Raw genomic sequence first — 27,899 nt, forward strand, 5'->3', positions numbered from 1 at the left:
CTAAGGGGTTAAAGGTAAAGAAAAAAATACTTAAACTGTTCTATAAGAATAAATCATGCTATTTTTTTACAGCAATTTGTAAACATTCGGAAATAACAAATAATGTACCTAGTAAGTGCTGCCCCTGTTGCATATATTCACGGGTCACCCAGCAGTCAGCTGCAGCATGCAGTGTGACATAACTTCTGACGTGTATTGGCTGATCTGTACATATAGGCGGTAGAAGGCACCCAGTATAGCTATTGTTTCCCTTTCTTATGATTACTCTCATTTCACTGGGAGAGGTAAAATAAATAAAAAAGCTGTCTGTTTGTTGTAAAGCAGTTTATGTTTTTCTCTTTATATCCCTTTACCTACAGTGTGCCACAATGCGTTGAGTACTGTTAAAATCCATCCCTATTTCATGAAATCTTCCATCGAAAAGAAAAATCCTTAGCGTGTTCCTTTGATTTCCTTCATACACATGACAGTTGCTTTAGTGTCCTTAATTCACCTTGTTCTCTCTAACGTGAACGCTTTTCCTGAAAGACCAGCATGTTTTACAATGGGTCCTGATCAATCATTTATGAGTTTTGTCTGCAAGCTCCCTGTCTATCCTGATACTATAAAGTGTTTCTGCTGTCCAAGCATGAATCGCTGATGTGTACTTACGTTCCTCAGCAGCACATATTTACATGCATCTCAGAAGAATCATAATGTTTGACCTATATAAAATGAGTATTATTTCTTGCAGAATTTGTCAGTGCACCATATTTTGGGCTTTCATGAAAGTATAAGATAGATGGATGGATGGATAGATAGGATTAGATTTAAAAAAACAATAATATATTTAAAGGGACACTGAACCCAAATTTTTTCTTTCATGATTCAGATAAAGCATGCAATTTTAAAGGGACAGTATACTCTGAATTTCAACCGTCAAAATTACATCTGCAACATGTATTTAACCAAAGTTTCATTCATCAAATTGTAAAATAACAGTTTTTATCTTATCTATTTGCTCGTCAAACTTGTACCACTTGTGTATTCACTGTGTATTCACTGTCCGCCTCCATGACCGCTGCTTTTTTCCCTTTAGCAATCATCCTATAGTGTTGATATCTGTCGCGCTATGTACCTGCTATGCGAACGCGCGCACGATGACATCATTTGCTTCTGGGCTCCGCTATTCCTAGTTCTGCGCATGCCCAAAATCATACGTTCACGTCAAGCGTGAGCGAGCTTCAGTGGGAGGATAAATGTGTGTCACATCATTTGCATGTGGGAAGTACAGAGTCGGTCTATACCGCCCACATTGGAGATGCCGTGGAGGGGTTGGAGAACAGACATAGAGTAACGTTTAGGCTGCAATAATTATTATTTAATAAAACATGTTATAATTATATTTTTTTTCAAATTTAACAATGTGGTTAGAATGTAAGGATATAGAGGACATTAGCGTTAGCTTTTACATCGTCTGAGTTTACTGACTCTTTGATCAACTTTCTAATTTACTCCTATTATCAATTTTTCTTTGTTCTCTTGGTATATTTGTTTGAAAAAGCAGGAATGAAAGCTTGGGAGCTGGCCCATTTTTGGTTCAGCACCCTGGATAGCGCTTTCTGATTGGTGATTTAGCCCCCAATCAGCAAGTGCTTCCTAGGTTCTGAACAAAAAGATGGGCCGGCTCGTAAGCTTTTCATTCCTGCTTTTCAAATAAAGATATCAAGAGAACAAAGAAAAATTGATAATATGAGTAAATTAGAAAGTTGCTTAAAGTTGCATGCTCTATCTGAATCATGAAATAAAAAATTGGGTTCAGTATCCCTTTAAGGCATACAGTCTCTTTAAAGGGACATACAACACTTTGAGATTGTTATATACAATATTTATTTGTGCACCACTTTGCAGTACATAGTTATTATTTATTTTGCTCCCTTTCCCTATAAATTACATCTAAAAATGGTGCGCTTTCCAGCACTGAGAATTGGAGGTGCACACTGCAGACTTCACAAACCTAACCCTACTTATGTCTCTATTAGAAACATAGAAACATAGATATTGACGGCAGATAAGAGCCATAGGCCCAGCAAGTCTGCCCGATATTACCTAACAGTATAAACTTATCTAGTTCGTAGGATAGCCTTATGCTTGAGATCATGACCCCTTGTTCTTGAATTTTCCATTTTATGTAAAATACCCACAGCCTCAGTTTTAATAAGCCCTTTAACGTACTTGAAAGTTGCTATCATATCACCTCTTTCCCTTCTCTCCTCTAAGCTATACATATTTAGGTCATTGAGCCTATCCTGGTAAGTTTTATTTTTTAGACCATGTAACATTTTTGTAGCCCTCCTTTGCACAAATTCAAGTTTGTTAATATCCTTCTGAAGATATGGCCTCCTGAACTGCACACAATACTCAAGATGAGGCCTAACTAATGATCTATAAAGTGGCATAAGAACCTTACTATTTCTGCTGCAAATACCTCTACCAATACATCCAAGCATTCTGCTAGCCTTACTCGCTGCATTACTACATTGTTTACTAAGTTTTAAATCATCCGAAATAATAATTCCCAAGTCCTGTTCCTCATCTGTAACAGTCAGTAAAGTGTCATTGAGTCTGTAATTAACATTTGGATTTTTCTTCCCTAAATGCTTATTTTACACTTTGCTGTGTTAAACTTTAGATCCCAGTCGTTTGTCCAATCCTCCAATTGTTGTATATCACTTCTCAAATTTTTGTATCAACTGCAAACAGACTTTCCCGTGTAGCCCTTTGCTGATATCACATCTAAATATGTTAAAGGGACAGTATACACTCATTTTCATATAACTGCATGTAATAGACACTACTATAAAGAATAAGATGCACAGATACTGATATAAAAATCCAGTATAAAACTGTTAAAAACTTACTTAGAAGCTGTCAGTTTGGCTCTGTTGAAAAGGTAGCTGGAAAGCCCACTGCAAGTGGGAAATGAGACACTCCCCCCTCCCTCTTCTTTGCATATGAAAAGACCCTTTACACAAACAGGAGCAAGCTGGAGAATGTAGCTGACGGTATTCACATAAAACTTTGGGGCTTGGTTAAGAGTCTGAAAATCAGAGCAATGTTATTTAAAAATAATCAAAACTATACATTTATTTTTAAAAAAAAAAAAACTTTATGGGCTATATAAATAGATCATCTACAAAACATTTATGCAAAGAAAAAATGAGTGTATAATGTCCCTTTAAACAAAACAGGCCCCAGAACTGACCCCTGAGGAACACCACTAGTGACAGCCCCCTCTGCTGAATGAACTCCATTTACTAAGACACTTTGGCCTAGATTTGGAGTTCGGCGGTAGCCGTCAAAACCAGCGTTAGAGGCTCCTAACGCTGGTTTTAGGCTACCGCCGGTATTTGGAGTCAGTGATTAAAGGGTCTAACGCTCACTTTTCAGCCGCGACTTTTCCATACCGCAGATCCCCCTACGCCATTTGCGTATCCTATCTTTTCAATGGGATCTTTCTAACGCCGGTATTTAGAGTCGTTTCTAAAGTGAGCTCTAACGACAAAATTCCAGCCGCCTGAAAATAGCAGGAGTTAAGAGCTTTCTGGCTAACGCCGGTTCATAAAGCTCTTAACTACTGTACCCTAAAGTACACTAACACCCATAAACTACCTATGTACCCCTAAACCGAGCTCCCCCCACATCGCCGCCACTCGATTTAAATTTTTAACCCCTAATCTGCCGACCGCCACCTACGTTATACTTATGTACCCCTAATCTGCTGCCCCTAACCCCGCCGACCCCTGTATTACATTTATTAACCCCTAACCTGCCCCCCACAACGTCGCCGCCAGCTACTTAAAATAATTAACCCCTAATCTTCCGACCGCAAAGCGCCGCCACCTACGTTATCCCTATGTACCCCTAATCTGCTACCCCTAACACCGCCGACCCCTATATTATATTTATTAACCCCTAATCTGCCCCCCTCAACGTCGCCGACACCTGCCTACACTTATTAACCCCTAATCTGCCGAGCGGACCTGAGCGCTACTATAATAAAGTTATTAACCCCTAACCCGTCTCACTAACCCTATCATAAATAGTATTAACCCCTAATCTGCCCTCCCTAACATCGCCGACACCTAACTTCAATTATTAACCCCTAATCTGACGACCGGAGCTCACCGCTATTCTAATAAATTGATTAACCCCTAAAGCTAAGTCTAACCCTAACACTAACACCCCCCTAACTTAAATATAATTTTAATCTAACGAAATAAATTAACTCTTATTAAATAAATGATTCCTATTTAAAGCTAAATACTTACCTGTAAAATAAATCCTAATATAGCTACAATATAAATTATAATTATATTATAGCTATTTTAGGATTAATATTTATTTTACAGGCAACTTGGTATTTATTTTAACTAGGTACAATAGCTATTAAATAGTTAAGAACTATTTAATAGCTACCTAGTTAAAATAATAACAAATTTACCTGTAAAATAAATCCTAACCTAAGATATAATTAAACCTAACACTACCCTATCAATAAATTAATTAAATAAACTACCTACAATTACCTACAATTAACCTAACACTACACTATCAATAAATTAATTAAACACAATTGCTACAAATAAATACAATTAAATAAACTAGCTAAAGTACAAAAAATAAAAAAGAACTAAGTTACAAAAAATAATAAAATATTTACAAACATAAGAAAAATATTCCGATCAGCCAATAGAATGCGAGCTCAATCTGATTGGATCAGCCAATCGGATTGAACTTGATTCTGATTGGCTGATTCCATCAGCCAATCAGAAAATTCCTACCTTAATTCCGATTGGCTGATAGAATCCTATCAGCCAATCGGAATTCGAGGGACGCCATCTTGGATGACGTCCCTTAAAGGAACCGTCATTCGTCGGGAGACAACGGAAGAAGAGGATGGATCCGCGTCGCCTGCTTCAAGATGGACCCGCTCCGCACCGGATGGAAGAAGATTGAAGATGCCGCTTGGAGAAGATGTTTGCCGGTCTGGATGTCCTCTTCTTGCCGGATAGGAGGAAGACTTTGGAGCCTCTTCTGGACCTCTTCAGCACCGGATGATGGATCGCCAACCCCCGCTTGGGTTGGATGAAGATGTTGGAGCCAGGACGGATCGGTGAACCTGGTATGGTGAAGACAAGGTAGGAAGATCTTCAGGGGCTTAGTGTTAGGTTTATTTAAGGGGGGTTTGGGTTAGATTAGGGGTATGTGGGTGGTGGGTTGTAATGTTGGGGGGGGGTATGGTATGTTTTTTTTTTTTACAGGCAAAAGAGCTGAAATCCTTGGGGCATGCCCCGCAAAGGGCCCTGTTCAGGGCTGGTAAGGTAAAAGAGCTTGTAACTTTTTTAATTTAGAATAGGGTAGGGAATTTTTTATTTTGGGGGGCTTTGTTATTTTATTAGGGGGCTTAGAGTAGGTGTAATTAGTTTAAAATTGTTGTAATATTTTTCTTATGTTTGTAAATATTTTATTATTTTTTGTAACTTAGTTCTTTTTTATTTTTTGTACTTTAGCTAGTTTATTTAATTGTATTTATTTGTAGCAATTGTGTTTAATTAATTTATTGATAGTGTAGTGTTAGGTTAATTGTAGGTAATTGTAGGTAGTTTATTTAATTAATTTATTGATAGGGTAGTGTTAGGTTTAATTATATCTTAGGTTAGGATTTATTTTACAGGTAAATTTGTTATTATTTTAACTAGGTAACTATTAAATAGTTCTTAACTATTTAATAGCTATTGTACCTGGTTAAAATAATTAAAAAGTTGCCTGTAAAATAAATATTAATCCTAAAATAGCTATAATATAATTATAATTTATATTGTAGCTATATTAGGATTTATTTTACAGGTAAGTATTTAGCTTTAAATAGGAATAAGTTATTTAATAAGAGTTAATTTATTTCGTTAGATTAAAATTATATTTAATTTAGGGGGGGGTGTTAGTGTTAGGGTTAGACTTAGCTTTAGGGGTTAATCCATTTATTATAGTAGCGGTGAGGTCCGCTCGGCAGATTAGGGGTTAATAATTGAAGGTTGGTGTCGGCGATGTTAGGGAGGGCAGATTAGGGGTTAATACTATTTATGATAGGGTTAGTGAGGCGGATTAGGGGTTAATAACTTTATTATAGTAGCGGTGAGGTCCGCTCGGCAGATTAGGAGTTAATAAGTGTAGGCAGGTGTCGGCGACGTTGAGGGGGGCAGATTAGGGGTTAATAAATATAATATAGGGGTCGGCGATGTTAGGGCAGCAGATTAGGGGTACATAGGGATAACGTAGGTTGCGGCGGTTTACGGAGCGGCAGATTAGGGGTTAATAAGTGTAAGGTTAGGGGTGTTTAGACTCGGGGTACATGTTAGAGTGTTAGGTGCAGACGTAGGAAGTGTTTCCCCATAGGAAACAATGGGGCTGCGTTAGGAGCTGAATGCTGCTTTTTTGCAGGTGTTAGGTTTTTTTTCAGCTCAAACAGCCCCATTGTTTCCTATGGGAGAATCGTGCACGAGCACGTTTTTGAGGCCGGCCGCGTCCGTAAGCAACTCTGGTATCGAGAGTTGCATTTGCGGTAAAAATGCTCTACGCTCCTTTTTTGGAGCCTAACGCAGCATTTGTTTAAACTCTCGATACCAGAGTTAAATTTATGGTGCGGCCAGAAAAAAGCCCGCGGAGCGTTAACAGCCCTTTTACCGCCGAACTCCAAATCTAGGCCTTTGTTTTCTGTCCTACCATGCCCCCCCCCCCACTGTGAGTGTAATCTCTTCTGGTGGCTGTGTTTACTTAGGCTATTCAATAGTATATACTGCAGTATAGAAACTTTCAGTATAGGTTGGGATACCACATGCTAAATCAGCTATTTCAAATACTAAAATAGGGGTAAAGGAGCTACTTGTAAACAATTTAAACGCTCAAGCAGGTAAAATAAATCATTGGCAAAAATAAAGTCTGGTCATTTCAAAGTGATTGACGTCCTTTTAAAGTGAAATGCAACCCACATTTTTTTTCTTTCATGATTCACATAGATTTTTAACCCCTTAGTGACCAGAGCACTTTTCCATTTTCTGTCCGTTTGGGACCAAGGCTATTTTTACATTTTTGCGGTGTTTGTGTTTAGCTGTAATTTTCTTTCTTACTCATTTACTGTACCCACACATATTATATACCGTTTTTCTCGCCATTAAATGGACTTTCTAAAGATACCATTATTTTCATCATATCTTATAATTTACTATAAAAAAAATGATAAAATATGAGGAAAAATGGAAAAAAAACACACTTTTTCTAACTTTGACCCCCAAAATCTGTTACATATCTAAAACCACCAAAAAACACCCATGCTAAATAGTTTTCTAAATTTTGTCCTGAGTTTAGAAATACCCAATGTTTACATGTTCTTTGCTTTTTTTGCAAGTTATAGGGCCATAAATACAAATAGCACTTTGCTATTTCCAAACCATTTTTTTCCAAAATTAGCGCTAGTTACATTAGAACACTGATATCTTTCAGGAATCCCTGAATATCCCTTGACATGTATATATTTTTTTTTAGTAGACATCCCAAAGTATTGATCTAGGCCAATTTTGGTATATTTCATACCACCATTTCACCGCCAAATGAGATCAAATACAAAAAATTGTTCACTTTTTCACAAATTTTTTCACAAACTTTAGGTTTCTCACTGAAATCATTTACAAACAGCTTGTGCAATTATGGCATAAATGGTTGTAAATTCTTCTCTGGGATCCCCTTTGTTCAGAAATAGCACACATATATGGCTTTGGCGTTGCTTTTTGGTAATTAGAAGGCCGCTAAATGCCACTGCGCACCACAAGTGTATCATGCCCAGCAGTTAAGGGGTTAATTAGGGAGCTTTTAGGGAGCTTGTAGGGTTAATTTTAGCTTTAGTGTAGTGTAGTAGACAACCCCAAGTATTGATCTAGGCACATTTTGGTATATTTCATGCCACCATTTCACCGCCAAATGCGATCAAATTAAAAAAAACGTAAAATTTTTCACAATTTTAGGTTTCTCACTGAAATCATTTACAAACAGCTTGTGCAATTATGGCACAAATGGTTGTAAATGCTTGTCTGGGATCCCCTTTGTTCAGAAATAGCAGACATATATGACTTTGGCGTTGCTTTCTGGTAATTAGAAGGCCACTAAATCCTGTTGCGCCTCACACGTGTATTATGGCTAGCAGTGAAAGGGTTAATTAGGGAGTTTGTAGTGAGCTTGCAGGGTTAATTTTAGCTTTAGTGTAGAGATCAGCCTCCCATCTGACACATCCCACCCCCTGATCCCTCCCAAACAGCTCCCTTCCCTCCCCCACCCCACAATTGTCCCCGCCATCTTAAGTACTGGCAGAAAGTCTGCCAGTACTAAAATAAAAGGGTTTTTAAAAAAAAAATGAAATTTTTTTTTTAGCATATTTACATATGCTACTGTGTAGGATCCCCCCCCTTAGCCCCCAACCTCCCTGATGCCCCCCAAAACCGCTCTCTAACCCTCCCCTCTGCCTTATTGGGGGCCATCTTGGGTACTGGCAGCTGTCTGCCAGTACCCAGTTTACAATAAAAAGTGCTTTTTTTTTGTTTTTTTTTGTTTTTTTCTGTAGTGTAGCTTCCCCCCCCCCACCCACACCCCACAGGACAAACCCCCACCACCTTGCTGATTGTTTAAAATTTTATTTTTTGATATATTTTTTATTTCCCCATTTTCTGCAGTGTAGCGGTTCCCACCCGCTCCCTCCCCGTGCACGTGCCCGCCCCCACCCTCCCGTGCACGCGCGCGCGCCCCGTGCGCGCCCCCCCCAGCCACCCCCGCCCACGATCCCGCCCCCCTTCACATCCACATGGCCATCGATGGCCGCCACCACGCCTCCCGGTCCGGCCTCCCACCCACCAACGCAGGTAGCCACCGATCTCCGGTGCAGAGAGGGCCACAGAGTGGCTCTCTCTGCACCGGATGACTTAAAAAGGTTATTGCAGGATGCCTCCATATCGAGGCATCACTGCAATAACCGGAAAGCAGCTGGAAGCGAGCAGGATCGCTTCCAGCTGCTTTCCACACTGAGGACGTGCAGGGTACGTTCTCAGGCATTAACTGCCTTTTTTCTGAGGACGTACCCTGCACGTCCTCAGTCGTTAAGGGGTTAAACAACTTCTTAATTTACTTCTGTTATCTAATTTGTTTTGTTTTCTTGGTTGTCTTTCTTGAAAAAAGGATACCTTGGTATGCTCTGGAGCTGCTAACTGGTAGCTGCACATATATGCCCCATGTTCCTGACTCACCCAATGTGTTCAGCTAGCTCCCTGTATATATGTAATGTACTTCTATTATGTAATTTGATTAGTTATCTTAATATCCTTTGTTGAAAAGCATACCTAGGTAGGCGCAGGAGAAGCAATCAATTAACGGGAGCTACCTGCTGATGGGTGGTTACACATACAGGGAGTGCAGAATTATTAGGCAAGTTGTATTTTTTGAGGATTAATTTTATTATTGAACAACAACCATGTTCTCAATGAACCCAAAAAACTCATTAATATCAAAGCTGAATAGTTTGGAAGTAGTTTTTAGTTTGTTTTTAGTTATAGCTATTTTGGGGGGGATATCTGCGTGTGCAGGTGACTATTACTGTGCATAATTATTAGGCAACTTAACAAAAAACAAATATATACCCATTTCAATTATTTATTTTTACCAGTGAAACCAATATAACATCTCAACATTCACAAATATACATTTCTGACATTCAAAAACAAAACAAAAACAAATCAGTGACCAATATAGCCACCTTTCTTTGCAAGGACACTCAAAAGCCTGCCATCCATGGATTCTGTCAGTGTTTTGATCTGTTCACCATCAACATTGCGTGCAGCAGCAACCACAGCCTCCCAGACACTGTTCAGAGAGGTGTACTGTTTTCCCTCCTTGTAAATCTCACATTTGATGATGGACCACAGGTTCTCAATGGGGTTCAAATCAGGTGAACAAGGAGGCCATGTCATTAGATTTTCTTCTTTTATACCCTTTCTTGCTTGCCACGCTGTGGAGTACTTGGACGCGTGTGATGGAGCATTGTCCTGCATGAAAATCATGTTTTTCTTGAAGGATGCAGACTTCTTCCTGTACCACTGCTTGAAGAAGGTGTCTTCCAGAAACTGGCAGTAGGACTGGGAGTTGAGCTTGACTCCATCCTCAACCGAAAAGGCCCCACAAGCTCATCTTTGATGATACCAGCCCAAACCAGTACTCCACCTTGCTGGCATCTGAGTCGGACTGGAGCTCTCTGCCCTTTACCAATCCAGCCATGGGCCCATCCATCTGGCCCATCAAGACTCACTCTCATTTCATCAGTCCATAAAAACTTAGAAAAATCAGTCTTGAGATATTTCTTGGCCCAGTCTTGACGTTTCAGCTTGTGTGTCTTGTTCAGTGGTGGTCGTCTTTCAGCCTTTCTTACCTTGGCCATGTCTCTGAGTATTGCACACCTTGTGCTTTTGGGCACTCCAGTGATGTTGCAGCTCTGAAATATGGCCAAACTGGTGGCAAGTGGCATCTTGGCAGCTGCAACGCTTGACTTTTCTCAGTTCATGGGCAGTTATTTTGCGCCTTGGTTTTTCCACACGCTTCTTGCGACCCTGTTGACTATTTTGAATGAAACGCTTGATTGTTCGATGATCACGCTTCAGAAGCTTTGCAATTTTAAGAGTGCTGCATCCCCTCTGCAAGATATCTCACTATTTTTGACTTTTCTGAGCCTGTCAAGTCCTTCTTTTGACCCATTTTGCCAAAGGAAAAGGAAGTTGCCTAATAATTATGCACACCTGATATAGGGTGTTGATGTCATTAGACCACACCCCTTCTCATTACAGAGATGCACATCACCTAATATGCTTAATTGGTAGTAGGCTTTCAAGCCTATACAACTTGGAGTAAGACAACATGCATAAAGAGGATGATGTGGTCAAAATACTCATTTGCCTAATAATTCTGCACTCCCTGTATACTATATACCTTTTTCTTATTTGCTCACCAGATGTGTTCAGCTAGCTCCCAGTAGATCAAGTGCTGTTCCCTTCAACAAAGGATACCAAGAGAATGAAGGAAAAGTGATAATAAAGGGAAATTGAAAAGTTGTTTAAAATTGTTCTATCTGAATCATGAAAGTGTTTCATATCCCTTTAAAGTCTATAACTGGAATGTAATGTGTCCCTAGGTTGTTGCAACAAGCATTATTGTTTGTCTTTACTGACACAATTACATTATTACAGATCCTTATGAGTGATATGTGCGTAGTGTGTAAGGGGCTTATTTCAGTAGATTTCAAAGCGTTGGTTACAGTCAGACAGAAGTGAGATAAGCGATTGAATCATAAAACAGGGTGACATAAAGGTTTGTCTAGTTCTGTCCCAGGAGATAGATCTGACAGATAATGTATCTTCCTTATTTTCATGTGGTACATCAAAGCTCGGCAATACAAACTATTTGAATTTAATTTTGTGGCTCAGTGATTGCTGTTTCTTGTTTTATATTCTTGTTACAGTTTAGTGATCTTGAGAAGAAGAATATATAATATTTGGACTAAATTATTAAAAACTTGACTTTGTTTCCTGCTTAGGTCGTTTAGATAAAGTAACTTCCTTGTGTTCTGTAAAAACGTAGAAACCAGATTAAAGGAACACTATATGTTTTAAAATTAGTTTCCCCTTAAATAGACAGTAAAGTCAAATTCAAATTTCCGTGGCTTAGAGACAGCATCTAACAACTATCCAATGTTCTTCTGTTAACAAATTTTGCTTTGTTCACTTGGTATCTTTGTTGAAGAGTAAATCTAGAAGGCTAAAGGAGCTTAGGAGCATGCACTTGTCTTTAGCACTCTTTTACAAACACTGCTGCCATGATGTATGGCAAAAACAATGCTGCCATAAAGTAAATTGGAGAGTTTTTTCTTTTTCTTTCAAAATTATATACTGTAGCTAATTAATGGAAGATTAAAGGGATACTAAACACATTTTTTTTTCTTTCATGATTCAGATAGCGCAGGCAATTTTAAGTAACTTTCTAATTCACTCCTATTATCAAATTTTCTTCCTTCTCTTGCTGTTTTTATTTGAAAAGCAGGAATCTAAGCTTAGGAGCCGGCCTATTTTTAGTTTAGCACCTGGGTAGCGCTTGCTGATTGGTGGCTAAATGTAGCAAGCGCTACCCAGGGTGCTTAACCAAAAATGGGCCGGCTCTTAAGCTTAGATTCCTGCTTTTCAAATAAAGATAGCAAGAAAAGGAAGAAAATTTGATAATAGGAGTAAATTAGAAAGTTACTTAAAATTGCTGCTCTATCTGAACCATGAAAGAAAACTTTTGGGTTTAGTATTCCTTTAGTTTTTACCTTTACTGTCCCTTTTAACGTGCTATCAGTGATTTGTTGTATCAGCTGAAGAGTATTAAATGTATGGAAATCCCTTCTTCATCTTTATTTTTGTATTTTAAAAGGTTATTTTGGCTTATTGAACCTCATCCCCTTGTTCTCAAGAACATACCTGTTGAAATGGTGTGAGAAAGATATTACCTGGCAAAAAGTGTGCTTTAATTTCTACTATGTCACAGATGGACAAACTTGTTTTCATTACAGTTTGTTTTTCTCTTGAAATTGCAGATAAGAGGGTACAAACAGTCCAATACCATCCCGCTACCCGTAAACTATAGTGAGAGCATGCGCAATGTTTTACGTAAGCACCTGAGGGGTTGCAGAAATATAACTTTGGTACAATTCCAGGTTTTAGCACATAATTTACCCCCTTACCCCCCCATCCATACAACTGTGCATTTTTTGCTGCTAAATGAAAAGGTTTTCGAAAGGCAGGGCTCATCAAACTCAGTAGCCAAGGAACCACTGGCTCCTAGAACTTTACCCCTGGCCCCTATCTTTTGGGGTTATTCTCCATATATTTATGTACAAATACCACTGTCTGGATCCCAAAAATATGTCCTGCTCCTAATATTTTTACTTGCTCCTAAATTCTAAACAAATTTGCCGACCGCTGTTATAAGGAGTTTTTAATTGTCCTTATATGGAGAATATAGTGTCAGTATAAGGGAACACTCATTGTTTCAGTAATATCTCAGCTTTTTCAATGGAAAACTCATACTTTGGCTCTACTGTTCCTTTTCATTTCCATTGTTTATATACAGTCATATGCAAAAGTTTAGGCACCCCTGACAATTTCCAATTATATATAATTGGGTGTTTGGATCAGCAATTTCATTTTGATCTATCAAATAACTGAAGGACACAGTAATATTTCAGTAGTGAAATGAGGTTTATTGGTTTAACAGAAAATGGGCAATATGCATCCAAACAATATTAGACAGGTGCATACATTTGGGCACCCTTATCATTTTGTTGATTTGAATACCTGTAACTACCTAGCACTGAATAATTGGAACACACAATTGGTTTGGTGAGCCCATTAAGCCTTGAACTTCATAGACAGGTGAATTCAATCATGAGAAAAGGTATTTAAGGTGGCCATTTGCAAGTTGTTGTTCTCTTTGACTCTCCTCTGAAGAGTGGCAACATGGGGGCCTCAAAACAACTCTCAAATGACCTGAAAACAAAGATTGTTCAACATTATGTTTTAAGGGAAGGCTACAAAAAGCTATAGCAGAGATTTAAGCTGTCAGTGTCCACTGTGAGGAACATAGTGAGGAAATGGAAGACCACAGGCACAGTTCTATAAGTGGAAGGCAAAGTAAAATATTGGAGAGGCAAAGGATGGTGAGAACGGTCAAAAACAGCCCACAGACCACCTCCAAAGACCTACATCATCATCTTGCTGCAGATGGTGTCACTGTGCATCGTTCAACAATTCAGCGTATGGGAGAGTGATACGGAAGAAGCTTTTTCTGCACACACGCCACAAACAGAGCCGCTTGAGGTATGCAAACGCACATTTGGACAAGCCAGCTTCATTTTGGAAGAAGGTGCTGTGGAATGATGAAACAAAGATTGAGTTATTTGGTCATAACAAGGGGCGTTATGCATGGAGGAAAAGAACACAGCGTTCCAAGACAAACAACTTGCTAGCCACAGTAAAAATTTGGTGGATGTTCTATCATGCTGTGGTGCTGTGTGGCCAGTGCCGGGTACTGGGAATCTTGTTTAAAGTTGAGTGTCGCATGGATTCCACTCAATATCAGCAGATACTTGAGAATAATGTTGAGGAATCAGTAACAAAGTTGAAGTTACGCCAGAGCTGGATATTTCAAAAAAGACGACCCCAAAACCACTGCTCAAATCTACTCTGGCAGAGGAACAAGTACAAATGTTCTGGAATGGCCATCCCAGTCCCCAGACCTGAATATCATTGAAAATATGTGGGTTGATTTTGAAGCGGGCTGTCCATGCTTGGCAAACCATCAAACCTAACTGAACTGCAGATGTTTTGCAAGGAGAATGGTCCAAAATACCTTCATCCAGAATCCAGACACTCATTACAGACTATAAGAAGCGTCTAGAGGCTGTTATTTCTGCTAAAGGAGGCTCTACTAAATATTGATGCAATATTTGGGTTCTCTAATTTATTGCACCTGTCTAATTTCGCTTTGATGCATATTGCACATTTTCTGTTAATCCAATAAACCTCATTTCACTACTGAAATATTACTGTGTCCTTCAGTTTATTTGATAGATCAAAATGAAATTGCTGATCCAAACACCCAATTATTTATAAAATGAAAATCATGGAAAATTGTAAGAGGTGCCTAAACTTATGCAATTGATATGTATATACGCTAAACTAATCTGGGTCTTTTTTTTGTTTGTTCTTTTTTGTGGATTTTTTGAGCATCAACAACTAAATCTGTTGACAAATAATTAAAGGGACATTAAATCCAATTATTTTTCTTTTGTGATTCAGATAGAGCTTTTCATTTTAAACAATTTACTTCTATTACCTAATGTGTTTTGTTCTCTTGGTATCCTTTGTTGAAAAGGATACCTAGGTTGGCTCAGGTGCTGCTTATTGGTTGCTGGACATATATGCTTCTTTGTTATTGGCTCACCCAGTAGTGTATTGCTGCTTCTTCAACAAAGGATACTAAAACAAATTAGGCAAATTAGATAATAGAAGTAAATTGGGAAGTTGTTTAAAATTGTATTCTCTTTCTGAATCATGAAAGAAAAAAAATGTGGGTTTTATGCCCCTTTAAAACAAACAAATATTTTCCTTTCAGTTGACTGAAAGTTAAAGTATGTTTAATTTTTTTACATGATTTAGTACAGTAGTTACATTTGTTGGATAAAATTGTTTTATTTCTGCATGGCAATAATTTATTACTATATACATATTCTCTACCCCAGACAACCATGGAGTTTTAAGCCATGCATATGTGTAAAAGAAAATAAATGACAGTCCTCCTATAGCAGTTATCTATTCCATATAAACATATACAAATTATTAATATTACAATCTTCACCTGCCAGATGCTGCATTCAGAAGTGTAATCTCTTTTGGTAAATGTTGCCTTTATAGCATCCAGTCTGAAGGAGGGCGCAAGAGATCATTAAATAACTTTATTTTTGAGAATTGGTGTCTGTTGCTTTTATTTTGCATTATGTTTTTTTTCTGTTATTTCTCATTGTTTTCTCAATTTTATATGCAAGTGACATCCGAAAGTATATAATCTATGAATGAAAAAAAAATATGAAAAATACACCCAAATCACACTTATTATACAATTAAAATCAGCATAAACCAAACAATTTTAAAGAGATTCAATGGTTGGCAGAGTCCTTGACGTTGTAAATATTCCCCTTTTGTACGTTCATTTTAATGTTTTTCAAATTATAGATATGCATAATTAATTGTATATGCACTGAAATCGCATAATACCATTATAAATCGGTTGGGAAAAATCTGTCCTTAGAACTATTAAAGGGACACTCAAGTCAATATAAACTTTCATGATTCAGTAGAGCAGGCAATTTTAAACAACTTTCCAATTCCAGTCTTTTTTATATTTACACTTTTTGAGTCACCAGTTCTACTGAGCATGTGCAAGAATACACAGAAATTACGTATATGCATTTGTGATTGGCTGATGACTGTCACATGATACAGGAGCAGTGGAAATAGACATAACTTTGAAATTTATCAGAAAAAAATCTACTACATATTTGAAGTAAAGACTATTGCTATTGTGTTGTCTTGTTATCATGCATTTGTTGATTATTTTGATTAAAATGCTATAAAAACAAAACAAAAAAGTTTGATTACAGTAAAAATATTGTTTTCAGAACCTCAACTCTTGCTTTAAATGGATATAAAAACCCAAAACTGCTTCTTTCATGATTCAAATAGAGCATGTCATTATAAACAACTTTCAAATGTACTTCTATTGTCATGTTGGCTTTATTCTCTTGGTATCCTTTATTGAAGGAGCAGCAATGCACTACTGGGAGGCATTTATGTGCAGCCACCAATCAGCTGCTAGCTCTCAGTAATGCATTGCTGTCCTGAGCCTGCTTTGGTATGTTTTTCAACTAATACCAAGAGAATTTAGCAAATTGGAAAATAGGCGTACATTGAAAAATTGTTTAATTCAAAACATAAGAAAACAATTCAATTTCATGTCCCTTAATAAAGGGACATCTGTGCCAAATTTTTTTCTTTTGTGCTTCAGGTAGAGCATGAAATTTTAAGCAACTTTCTAATTTACTCCTATTATCAAATTTTCTTCATTCTCTTGGTATCTTTATTTGAAATGCAAGAATGTAAGTTTAGATGCCGGCCCATTTTTGGTGAATAACCTGTATTGTTCTTGCTGATTGGTGGATAAATTCATCCACCTATAAAAAAGTGCTGTCCAGAGTCATGAACCAAAAAAGAAGCTTAGATGCCTTCTTTTTCAATAAAGATAGCAAAGTGAACGAAGAAAAATTGATAATAGGAGTAAATTAGAAAGTTGCTTTAAAATGGCATGCTCTACCTGAATCACGAAAGAACAAAATGGGGTTCAGTGTCCCTTTAAGTATAGTGAGATATATAAATTCACATTGTTTAGACTACAGTTACGATATTACACATACAATTAAAGTATATCACTATGGTTTAGGATAACTGTGACTGAAAAAATGTGTATTAATGCAATTCCCTCTTACAACCCAATATAGATTTCTATGTAGATTTCTCATGTAAAGAAGAATTTCTTCTTTACTAATCAAATTAGCCATTAAACAATTCAAACAAAGTCTTGTGTTTGCAAAATGAAACAAATTAAACTCGGGTTTAAAACTGTGGCCTTGCCCTGACATTCCTCCTGGTAATTTGAAAATTGTGTTCTAGGGTCTCCAGACTGGACCTGTAGGATATTTCCCATAAACTAACCTACTGGCTGTTTAAAATGTAACTGAGTCCACTATCACTTTAACTATTATACTTGTACTATAGAATCTCAAGGTGATTCCAGTGAACAATAACAGGGCTCTTTCACTGAAAGGGCTGATTTGCAAGAATGGTGTTTCAATATGATTTATTCAACCATCTCACGTTTACAAGTCTTTATTATCTGTATGCTGGAAGCTAAGGCTCTGACTGTTTACCTGCCTAGATTCACTAAGTTTGTAGAAGTTGTATACTTGAATTAGAGGACTCTGTAATCAAACATGTTCTATGATCTATATAAAAGAGCTGCATTTAAAGGGACACTCAAGTCAAAATTAAACTTTCATGACTCAGATAGAGCATGCAATTGTAAACAACTTTCCAGTTTACTTCCATTAACAAAATGTGCAGTCTTTTTATATTTATACATTTTGATTCACCAGCTCCTACTGAGCATGTGCAAGAATTCATAGAATATATGTATATGCAATTGTGATTGACTTTGAAATTTGTCATAAAAAAATCTACTACTCTTTTAGTTCAGACTAAGTGCAATTGCATTGTCTTGTTTTAATTTGCTGTTTATGTAAATCTACTTTATTTACTGGTTCTTTAAAAATGTTTTGTATGGAAAAGGAATGGGAATTCAAACCTATTATTTTAAATTAAATGAACACAGCAGTATGAGCTGTGTGCTTTGTACTCATTTAGGAAGGTCACAACTGAGTGTACCTATCAGCCAATTAGCCAGTAGCAGGAATGTAGCTATCCGCTAATGGGCAGGCAGCAGAAAAGCAATGATCAGCAAGGTGAACATAGTATTAGTTTCAATTTAAATAGTTTTAACTTACTTATAAATATGTTTGATGTCTGAATGCTGCTCTATAATATGCATAATAGAAAATATTTGCGTACAATGTCCCTTTAGTTTAGTTTTTAACTTTATATCAATATTATATTAAGGATTCTGTAGACATGCCTGGACTTCATGTAAGACTTGAAACATATTTATGCTATAGCTCCACCACAGATCTTCTATGGAGCAGCTTTGTGATGTTTCTAAAATAATGACTTATAAATAATATTTCTTGCTTGAAAGCTGTGTGTGGCTGCAAATTCTTTTGCCATAGAAGGAAACACTTGCAAAGTTTTGTTTATAGCAATGGTCTTTTTACAGATCCACATAAAGCAATAATTACATATTTCTGTCCATCGTTTATCTTTTCCTTAAAAATGACATGTAAATAGTTATTAACTTTCCTGTTACTTTACCATTGTTTCTTTCTATGGCAGCAGAAGAATAACAATCTTAAATATTAAAAATAGGATTAATTCAACAAAACAGGGGAAAAAGTATATATCTTCTGTGATGTGAGAAATGCATTGATGGGTTTTGCCCACAGAGTTTCTATCTTGCTCTGAATTGAAGTCGACTTCAAGTTAATTGAAATAGCCTCTGGAGAAGAGTCAGATATTGGCTAAATGTAAATTGGTTGTAAAGTCAGTTGCTACAGCACAAGTCAGTTCAAGTTAGTTGTGTGATTCAATGTGTTTTAAGAGCAAATTGGACAGGGTGAATTAATTAAAAACAATTAGCAATTTGTTAACAGATTCTGGCAATTATATACTGATGTTAACATTTAAATGCAACAGCTCCACAATAATATTAGATTTTCATACAATATAAAATTAAAACATATTAATTATAAACAAAATCAAGCCAGGCTATATGTATTTTGTGATTGGTTGATAGCTGTCACATGATGCATTAGGAAAGAAAATGTAAATAACTGACATTTATTAGTAAACAAATATAGTGCTTTTGCATTGTATCTTTTTATGCATTTATTAATTATGCTATTCTAGTGTGTTTAGTAGTCCTTTAAGTAAGTCATGTCTATTGACTGGTTGGTTAACTTGGATCATTTTGGAGCAGATTTTTAAAGGGAGAGTGTACTGTACAATTGTCTTAACTTTAATAATGTGTTTCCAATGATGACTTATGCCAGCTGCAGAGCATAAAATGTATTTGAAATAGCTCATTTATGTTTGTTTTTATATTTGAAATATTTGTTTTTGTTCTTTGAAACCACAAACCATCAAAATGGGTTGAGCTTGCAGAGAAATGCAGACATATCTAGTTTCTAACGTTATATACACACACATGCTTCTTTATATTATCGCTGTAAACCAGAGCTCAATACTTGGAACAATTTAAAATTAACATTTTATTGCTTATCTCTTCTACCTCCTACTGGGATTGTAATTTATTCTGCTGGCTATGTTTACACAGGTTTTCTTTAACCTATACTTAAGTATAGAAACTTTCAGTATAGGTTGGGATACCACATGCTATTTCAAATGCTGTAATAAAGTAAAAGGAGCTATTTGTAAACAATTTAATACACTCCAGCAGGTAAAATGGATTATTGGAAACAAATTAAACTGGAGAAAAATTTAGGGTAAACTGTCCTTTTTAAATGTTGGCATTTTTTTACTCTACCTTCCTGCGTGTATCTTAGAGCAAAAAATATAGATGAGGTAAATGTCTAGATATAAATATTTTTGACATTAATGACAATTCAAGACATTTTTTTTTAAATTAATGATAAATGACATAAAATGACCCAATTTAAATCTGGACTTGTTTTAAGTATTCCACTTAAACACACGTGTGCTTCATATAGTTTTATTAACGAATTAACATTTATTAATTTATGCATTAGTATACATTTTCTTGTAAATGTCTCTAGGTAAAATCCATCCCTTCCGTTGACAGTGTCTAATATAAACTCTGTAGGGTTTACTTTATTTATTTCTAAAAATCTATTGAAAGCTGCATAGCCAACTAGTGAAGTTTCTAGTGTAACTTGGGATAAAGTATATGATCCTATTACAAGGCAATGACCCCTCTGCTAACTGTTGGCCTCACACAGAGATTGATTTTATTATTTTTTTTTCTCTTATTTCCATGTGTCAAATGTTGCAGAAGCAAGGCCCAGTATGTTTGCTTTTGCTTAGGGTAAAGAGAACTGGGGTGGAGAAATGTTTTAACTGACAGAGAAGCAAAGACAAACCAGTTAAGGGGCGGAGATATAAACCCTTCTCTCCTGCCTGCTAAAATGATACCAAAATCTTGAGTGGGCTACAAAAAAAGAACAGGTCTTGCTCACAGAGGCAATTAATCCAATATACACTAGAAGCAGCTGGGAGAATGAGACTATTGATTTGTGCAGAAAACGTGAGTATAGAAAGTTTTTAATCGGAGCATGTGACTGCTAAGTAAAGTTACACAATGGAATGGAAGTATTTTAGTATTGGATGTGCTTAGCAGCTGGAAATATTAGTACTGCTAATCAGAACTATATTTGTTTATATAGTGGTTGGATACATGTTTGCCAAGTATCACACACTTATATATATGATATTGTAATGTCAAAAAAGCTCACAATTATTGGAAATCCTGAGGCTGCACTTAGGATTTTTATTTAGTTTTAGATTTACAAATATAGATATTTTGTGATCTCAGAGAGATAGACAGTGGTAGATGGATTTGCAGTGGATGAGCAGACAGATAGACAGACAGACATGTGGGTATCCTTACCAGAAAGAAAGCTCTGCCTCTCACATGCATAAATCATCTGCTAGTATTACACATACATGTATGTATGTGTTTCATGTTTTCTGTTTTGATATGTCTGTAGTATGTTGATGCAGTAATATCAGCTGAATTCAGTGAATTATTATAATTTGATTTAGACATATGACCTAAAATTTATAATGCATTTTCAAATGTTATGCACCAGTTCAGCGTTGCTCCCTTACACTGTATAGATTTTTTAAGTCTGCTCAAAATATTTCTGTCACATGTGTGAAAGATCAGCAGTCAAACATGTTAAATATATATATATATTTGAAGTGCAACTGATACTTTTGTATCTATTGCTCATTGGCTAAGAGGGACAACACCTATAGAAAAAAAGTTGGTTTAATCAGCACATGAATACATTTATTTAAAAAGAAACAAAATCCTGTAATACACTTTTAACATTTTCTCTTCTCTATGGAACAGAGAACATTTTTGAGTATCGTGTGTTTAGTGTATGTAATCTGAATATTATAATTAAAATATTACAAATTAAAGGGGCGTGTTGCTTTGCTAAGCAGACCAATATGTATAAACCATCACAAAATTGATAACATTTAGATACATGTTAGAAATGATATAAAATAATAACTTCCCTTTGGGTTTATATTAAAAACATCTGGTGGAAATACAGTTGCAAATATGCTTAATTGGCAACATTTATAATACAAATATGTTAGCTTTTTAGATGTGTACTGCATTTTGACTGTCAGTTTAACTTGGAACCCAGCTCTTTCTATCTCTTTATTAATCCATCTAATTTCCCACCCATGCTTGTCCATTATTTATCTTTTCCTTGGAAATGACTTGTATATAGTTATTGACTTTCATTTGATACTTTTGCTGCTGTTTTCTTTCTATGGCAGCAAATTAATAACAGACTTAAAGGGACATTAAACCCAACATTTTTCTTTCATTATTGAGATAGACAATACAATTTTAAGCAACATTCCAATTTACTTCTATTATCTAATTTGCTTCATTCTTTAGATATCCTTTGTTTACAAAAGAGCAACACATGGGTGAGCCAATCACATGAGGCATCTATGTGCAGCCACCAATCAGCAGCTTTTGAGTCTATCTAGATATGCTTTTCAGCAAAGGCTATCAAGAAAATGAAGCAAATTAGGTAATCGAAGTAAATTAGAAAGTTGTTTAAAATGGCATGCTCTTTCTAAATCATGAAAGAAAAAAAAATTGGGTTTAATGTCCCTTTAAATAGTAAAAATAGGATGAATTCAACAAGATGTGGGGAAAAAATATTTAATATAATCAAGTGTTAGAGTTGCGCTAATGGGGTCTACACATAAATAGGCAATATTGCTTTGAATTGAGGGGACATGAAACATATTTTAGCTAATTTGCGGTGTTCTCTTGGTTTTCCTGGTTAAAAAGCATACCTAGGTAGGCTCAGGAGCTGGGAACTTGCAGCTCATTGGCGGCTGCACATATATGCCCCTTGTGATTGGCTTACTGACATGTTCAGCTAGCTCCCAGTAGTGCATTGCTGCTCCTTCAAGAAAGGATACCAAGAGGATAATGCCAAATGGAGTTTGTTTACAATAGTATGCTCTATCTGAATCATGACAGAAAACATTTTTGGGATTCATCTCCCTTTAATTAGCTTTAAAGGGACAGTCTAGTAAAAAATTAAACATCCATGATTCAGATAGGGCATACTTTTATCTTTAAATTGCTTTGTTCTCTTGGTATTTTTTGTTGAAAGCTAAACCTAGATAGGCTCATATGCTGATTTTTAACCCCTTGAAGGCCGCCTCTTATCTCAATGCATTTTGACAGTTTTTCACAGCTAGACAGGGCTAGTTCATCTGTGTCATATTGATAACATTATCCTCACTTCTGTGGAGTTATTTATGAGTCAGCACTGACTGGCTAAAATGCAAGTCTGTCAAAAGAACTGAAAAGGGGGAAATCTGCAGAGGCATAGATACAAGATAACAAGGTAATCTCAGAGGTAAACAGTATATTAATATGACAATGTTGGCTGTGCAAAACTGGGGAATGGGTAATAAAGGGATTATCTATCTTTATAAACAATAGCAAATTCTGGAGTAGGCTGAGCCTTTAATGTATCACATGTATTCCAAAATGGAGGGTATTGTTCTTCTCCATGCAGCCAATCAGAAGCTGAGTCAGGTGAGCTGTGAAGCACTTGCCTGTGCAGCCACTAACCAGTCTATCAATGCTCTGGAGTGAGTTTCACCCAACTGTCTGTGCACCTATAGGACTGTTTTTGTTTTGATCTTTAAATCAATCTATCATAGAAAAAAAACCTGCATTTGCTTACTGGGGAACACACAGTTTGCATGTTTAACTGTCTGACATTGTTCCTTTTTAGCTCATTTATATCAGACCCTAACTGGCTGTAGCAGGAAACATCAAAAAAGAACAACAGGGCCTTTATATTAAACTAACTACTTACAAACATGGCACTCATTACTAAAATGAAACAAAACACTATACTTTATTTATTAAATGTTTTAATATAAGTTTTTTTTAAAAAGAAACAACACCTGCATATGGCGGCGTGCTATACATAACTCCAGCCGACGCTTGGCATCATAGCGCATGCTAATATGTGTAATGCTGCTCAGCCATAGGAAACCATTTCATGAAGCTCCCAATGCACATGTTCTTGGTCTAATGTCTCAGAGGCAGTTTGAAACTCTGTAGTGAGTGATGCAGCAGATGATTTGTGATTTTTATGCTCTACGACCTAGTAGACAAGGTAAAGTGAAGACCAAGGGACTCCTTATAGCATGAAAGTCTAGCGTGCTAAGTACAATAAGGTAAGGTCTCTATAGGAAATGGCATCTCTGTCTAGGGGGCCCCGTCGACTGGGGATGTAGCTTTAGTGTCCACTAGCCCTCTGCCCTCTTACCGGTATCTTTGTTCGACGCGGTGCAGTCTCTCTGCCTCTCCAACTGTCTGTAGGCTCCTCTGGTACGGCTTGCGTCCTTGTGGGCCACTGACATGCTGTAGCTCTTAGTACCAACGTGTAATGGCTCCCAGCCAATCCATCCTCAGACACCTGCTCCGGATCAAACTGCAAGCAAGCAAAGTGTATTGGCGAACCAGCTGGTGAAAAGACAGTGAAAAAAGAACGAAGAATTCGCCAAAATATAATAAAATCCAAAATTTACTCACAAGCATAAGTGGCGGAGCACTGAGCGTAGCACTGAGCATTGTAAGTCGAAACATGTAAGCCGCTCAGTGCTACGCCACTTGTATGCTTGTGTGTTCTTTTGTGGGTTGCAGTACCCTCTTAGACATGACCGTTTTAATCTTGTCTTAATAAATTTTGGATTTTATTATATCTTGACGAATCCTTTGTTCTTCTTTTTTCACTACGATCTAGTAAGGCAGAAATTTCACAAACATTTTTAATGTCTCTGAGCTCTTTACTACAATCCATTGTACTGTCATTGTCTATGCAGATTTCATGGCTATACACCTATTAGCAATGGGTGTGGCTAAAATACCTGAACTCACTAAAGAGGGGTAGCTACATACTTTCAACCATATAGTGTATATAAAATTCAGGTTAGTAACTCAAAATGTTTTAAATTGTATTAAACATTTGTGAAGTTGTTCCATTCCTTATTTAGCAGCCATCAGCTTGAGTTACGTTCTGTTTTAAAGGAAATGTTTATCATTGGGTGCAGGCCAGGAGTGGCTTAAAGAGATTTTAAACAGTGCATTCAAGATGAAAGTAAACTTACAGTAAGAAATCTAGGAAGGTAGCTAAATCATTCCTCAGTCTCTTTAATCTCACTTCAGATTGGTTGTAGCACTACAGCTCAGCTTAAATACTGTCCCTAGCAGTGTGCTTAAATGGTATAATGGTATGAGTGTTATATGAAGGCCTCTTACACATGTATGGATTTTCTTCTCATCTGAAAGAGCTGTTTTACATATAAATTGTACAATAGCGGTTATACTTTATAGAATTTTTCCTGGACAGAATTCAAGGGAAGAGGAAATGATTGCAAAGAAAGGTGAATCATCAAGAAACAGATGTGAAGTCTATATGTGTGTGTGTATATATATATATATATATATATATATAATATATATATAATACTATATATATATATATATATATATATATATATATATATATATATATATATATATATATAATATATATATATATATATATATATATATATATATATATAAATTATATATATATATATATATATATATATATATATATATATATATATATATATATATATATATATATATATATATATATATATATATATATATATATATATATATATATATATATATATATATACTATATATATATAGTGTGGATTTATATATATATATAATATGTTATATATATAGATATATATATATATATATATATATATATATATATATATATATATATTATATATATACAAAAAACAAAGGCTGCGTCAGCACTGTTTCTTTAAAAGTTTCCATTCTTTATTTAAGCAACAAGCAAATATATATGTATACTGTGTGTATGTATGTATATGTATATATATATATAATATATATATGTATATATATATACAGTGGATATAAAAAGTCTACACACCCTGTTAAAATGTCAGATTTCTGTGATGTAAAAAAATTAGACAAAGATAAATCATTTCAGAACTTTTTTTTCACCTTTAATGTGACCTATACTGTACAACTATATTGAAAAACAAACGGAAATGTTTTAGGTAGAGGGAAGAAAAAATATAAAAATAAAATAATATGGTTGCATAAGTGTGCACACCCTTAAACTAATACTTTGTTGAAGCACCTTTTGATTTTATTACAGCACTCAGTCTTTTTGGGTACATTTTGACTTGTAAGGTTTGCCCACTCTTCTTTGCAAAAACACTACAAATCTGTCAGATTGCGAGGGCATCTCCTCTGCACAGCCCTCTTCAGATCACCCCACAGATTTTCAATTGGATTCAGGTCTGAGCTCTGGCTGGGCCATTCCAAAACTTTAATCTTCTTCTGGTGAAGCCATTCCTTTGTTGATTTGGATGTATGCTTTTGGTCGTTGTCATTCTGAAAGATGAAGTTCCTCTTCATGTTCAGCTTTCTAGTAGAAGCCTGAAGGTTTTGTGCCAATATTGACTGATATTTTGAACTGTTTATAATTCCCTCTAGCTTAACTAAGGCCCCAGTTCCAGCTGAAGAAAAACAGCCCCAAAGCATGATGCTGCCACCACCATGCTTCACTGTGGGTATGGTGTTCTTTTGGTGATGTCAGTGTTGTTTTTTGCGCCAAACATATCTTTTGGAATTATGGCAAAAAAGTTCAACCTTTGGTTTCATCACACCATAACACCTTTCCCCACATGCTTTTGGGAGACTTCAGATGTGTTTTTTGCAAAATGTAGCCTGGCTTGGATGTTTTTCTTCGTAAGAAAAGGCTTTAGTCTTGCCACTCTACCCATAGCCCATACATGTGAAGAATACGTGAGATTATTGTCACATGTACCACACAGCCAGTACTAGCCTGATATTCCTGCAGCTCCTTTAATGTTGCTGTAGGCCTCTTGGTAGCCTCCCAGACCAGTTTTCTTCTCATCTTTTAATCAATTTTGGAGGGACGTCCAGTTCTTGGTAATGTCACTGTTGCACCATATTTTCTCCACTTGATGATGACTGTCTTCACTGTGTTCCATGGTATATCTAATGCCTTGGAAATTCTTTTGTACCCTTCCCTGGCTGATACCTTTTAACAATGAGATCCCTTTGATGCTTTGGAAGTCTCTGTGGACCATGGCTTTTGCTGTGGGATGTGACTAAGAAAATTTCAGGAAAGACCAACTAGAGCAGCTGATCTTTATTTGGGGTTAATCAGAGGCACGATGATGGCAGGTGTATGCTGACTCCTATTTAACATGATTTTGAATGTGATTGCTTAATTTTTTAACATCCCAGAAACCTGACATTTTAACAGGGGTGTGTAGACTTTTTATATCCACTGTGTATGTATATATATATATATATATATATATATATATATATATATATATATATATATATATATATATATATATATATATATATATATTGAAATAAATTAAAATATATCTATTATGTTTTTTTAGTTGTTGAATTTTATGTAGGTAAATTTGCAATTAAAAGGTTTCACTTATAGATTCTCTAGCTTTCACATTAATTATTAGCTTGATTTTAACTGAAAAACTAAATGCATTCAGTGTAAGGAATCTCGTAACAGCATTTTCAAAGTAAATTAGTCACTCTACGATCTTCCACCTAACCTTCTATACACATATGAATGGTTTCTGGTATAAGGTAAGGAGAAAACAAACAATTTACCACATTTTTATGCCGTTATTGTCACCTTTCATGGGTAGGTTACTTGATGTCTGCACTTGTTATGCATTTGTAAGCTTTGTATTTAGTTTTTAGTTATAGTGCAGCTGGTGTTATCCTGTGTAGTAATAGCTAATCTGCCAGTCTCTATATTGTGTGCATATGGTCATGGTTTTTTTTACAAAGAGAAAGCTAACGCATGCAAAGTTTTGCTGCATTTTCCCAGCAGAGTAAGATTATATTTTATGTTTCTTTTTTTCTGTCTATCTGCCTGTCTGTCTGTCTCTCTGTCTGTCTAGCTAAACATCATCATGAAAACCACGTAGCAGTCCAAAGATAATTACATATTTTCAATAATGTAAAAATCTGTGTTTATGGAGCAGTCTTGTAAACTAGAACATGAAGAAGTAACAAGAGATGATGAGAGAAGTAGGCCTTTGGTAAACTGAACAAGAGATGATGAGAGAAGTAGGCCTTGG

General features: G+C 36.1%; 1 protein-coding gene across 1 annotated transcript in view; it reads left to right on the forward strand.

The window, feature by feature from the left end:
• Positions 1–27,899, forward strand: part of LOC128636275 (neuron navigator 2-like) — a 474,377-nt gene that overhangs the window by 201,669 nt on the left and 244,809 nt on the right.

The sequence above is a fragment of the Bombina bombina genome, chromosome 7 (assembly GCF_027579735.1).
Source record: "Bombina bombina isolate aBomBom1 chromosome 7, aBomBom1.pri, whole genome shotgun sequence".
Lineage (NCBI taxonomy): Eukaryota > Metazoa > Chordata > Amphibia > Anura > Bombinatoridae > Bombina > Bombina bombina.